Source organism: Tachysurus fulvidraco, chromosome 15 (assembly GCF_022655615.1).
Source record: "Tachysurus fulvidraco isolate hzauxx_2018 chromosome 15, HZAU_PFXX_2.0, whole genome shotgun sequence".
Taxonomy (NCBI): Eukaryota; Metazoa; Chordata; class Actinopteri; order Siluriformes; family Bagridae; genus Tachysurus; species Tachysurus fulvidraco.
In genome coordinates this window covers 2,548,947-2,551,446 of record NC_062532.1, presented here as the reverse complement: position 1 = coordinate 2,551,446, position 2,500 = coordinate 2,548,947, and the positions used below count along the sequence as shown (strand labels likewise).

Genomic DNA, 2,500 nt, shown 5'->3' with positions numbered 1-2,500 from the left:
AATGCAGATTTAAACAGTTTCAGCATCAGGATTAAACAGCTTCGGTTCCGTTTCTTCCTGGTGTTGATGGAGTGCACGCTGAACCAGCTTTATAAATAAATGAAGACCTGAAGAGGTGAAGTTACCTGTGGCTCATGGCAGCCATGTTTTCCTGACTCAGACACGCTTGTATTTCTGACACTCGAGCACAAACTGTAATTTTCCAAACGCTCCCTCTTTGAGTCAGTAATCACGTAAACACAGACGTGCAAAACAGTACAGCGATGCGCGTCTTCAGCGCCGCTCTCGGTTCAGGGAACCTAGAATTCTCTGAAGTGTTTCGGCACTACTCAGTTGCCATGGTTACCGTGGAACGTTTTAAACTAGACGGCAGGGGAAGATTATAGAGGAGCCGAGAGGAGGCGCGTCGCGCGGGGACAAACAGCGAGGGTTCGAGAGTGAATAAAACGGGTGAAGCACAATTCATCGTTCTACCTGCTGTAATGATTAACCTCATAATCAAGAGCAACGAGAACGAGAACGTGAAGAACCGCAATGAGCTCCCCGGCAACGAGCCGCTGTCAGTCATTACAGCTACCTGTGGTCAAACCTTCAGGAAGCTCAGAGCACTTATAGACTTTCAGAGCTATGAAGTAGGAGGAGCTTTAATGTAAGAGGTCGTTTATGAAAGTGCACAAATTATAACAACGAGTCTGTCGGAAAGCTTTTTAAGTGCTGACATTGGAGACTCCATGAAGGTTAAATAAAGGTCACACTTTTTTTGTAATCTGTTTATTTTTAGTGAGGCCTCCGTCCTACACGTCCTGGTGAACGACCTGTTACTGTATAAAAGGAACCTTTTTTTATTCTGTATGGAAGTTCAAATTAAACAGATTTATTTTTGTTTCTAAAAATGTAAAATTAAAATTTAATAAGGTAGATATCTGTTCATTTCCACTGAGAGAAAGTGAAAACTAATTGTGCTTCTGCTGTACAAATTTGCACGTACTCCGTCGTGGGGAAATCGCAACTTTGATTCCAGGGGTTAACACGGCCGGCCATTACTCTTATGCTCTCTAAGTGGGAGGGGCTTACTCTCTCTCTCTCTCTCTCTCTCTCTCTCTCTCTTTTTCTTTTTCTCTTTTCTCTCAGTATCTATCTCTCCACTTTCCCTCACAGTGACACAAGACAAATTGAGGGCATCTGTGAACTGTGGAACATGTGGAAGAGGGCAGACTGCTTTTTTCTGGTTGTGTTCCATGGTGTGTTCCCGGTTATGTTCCCGCTTATGTTCCTGGGTGTGGTCCTTAGTGTGGTCCTAGTTGTGGTCCTGGGGTGTGGTCCTGGGGTGTGGACCTGGGGGTGTGGTCCTGGGGGTGTGGTCCTGGGGGTGTGGTCCTGGGTGTGGTCCAGGGTGAGGTAATGGGTGTGATCCTGGTTTGTGGTCCTAGGTGTGGTCCTGGGCTGTGGTCCTGGGCTGTTGTCCAGGGGAAGGTCCTGGGGTGTGGTCCTGGGGTGTGGTCCTAGGGTGTGGTCCTGGGGTGTGGTCCTAGGCGAGGTCCTGAGGTGAGGTCCTGGGTGTGGACCTGAGGTGTGGTCCTGGATGAGGTCCTGGGTGTGGTTCTCTGCTTTCTGACTGGTAGACGATTATAAGTGAAGGGCTGGATGATGAGTGACAGAATTGAGGATGAAAACATTTGTTTAAAAAAAGAGACACCTAAAAAATGTCCCAGTGTTCAGGTTTAAACACTGACGTATGTGCAGAGGGACGAGACAGTAACAGTGCAGCTGGAGGCTCTTCATTATCCAGTGGTCTGCCTGTCAGGTGGCACGGCAAGATCCCAGGCTGATGTAACCACACTCAGGAAGTGCTTTGTCTCTCAGAGAGGAGCATCGACAGTCCTGACCTCCCTCTCTCTCTCTCTCTCTCTCTCTCTCTCTTTCTCTCTCTCTCTCTCTCTCCCTCTCCTTTCCTCCCACACGCCTTTAAAACAGAGATTCATGAACCATCATCTCAGAGTGAGTATTTATCCCAGCAGACAGCAGGAGCCAGACATATTAAACACGTGGTCCTGACCAAGCGCCGCTGCTCCCCTGTACCTGTAGGAGGCTTAGGGGATGTGGCGCAGACGTCAGCTTGTTCTGTAGTCACCTGGGTTTAGGACCAGCAGAGCCTCAGGCACTATGAAAGGACTGTGAAATAAACGAAGAAAGTTATCAGCTGTATTCCTTTGCCGTGTAATTCAATTTAATTAAAGGCAGATGGATTTTTTGAACTCCTGAGAAACTTTAACAGGTTTAGTGTGTAATTTAATCAGGTGTTGTTTTTAAAATCTGATTAGAGCACATGTGCTCGGGGCGAGACGCTCGAACAAAAGCAAAGACCGCGGACCGAATGAGAGAGTCTGGCAAACAGCAGTGTGTGAGATGTTAAACAGTCGAGCTGAGACACTAACAGATGGGTAACACTCTGAAAAATAACAGCACAGAAAAACATCTCACTCCACACGAGCTTCTGAAG

General features: G+C 47.2%; 1 long non-coding RNA gene across 1 annotated transcript in view; it reads left to right on the top strand.

Moving 5' to 3' along the window:
• The window catches only part of LOC113649190, a 30,035-nt gene extending 28,796 nt beyond the window's left edge, over nucleotides 1-1,239 (top strand). The window contains exon 4 of the long non-coding RNA XR_007137883.1: nucleotides 1-1,239. This exon is cut by the window's left edge and continues 6 nt beyond it. This is a non-coding gene — a long non-coding RNA (uncharacterized LOC113649190).
• Nucleotides 1,240-2,500: the final 1,261 nt, after the last annotated feature.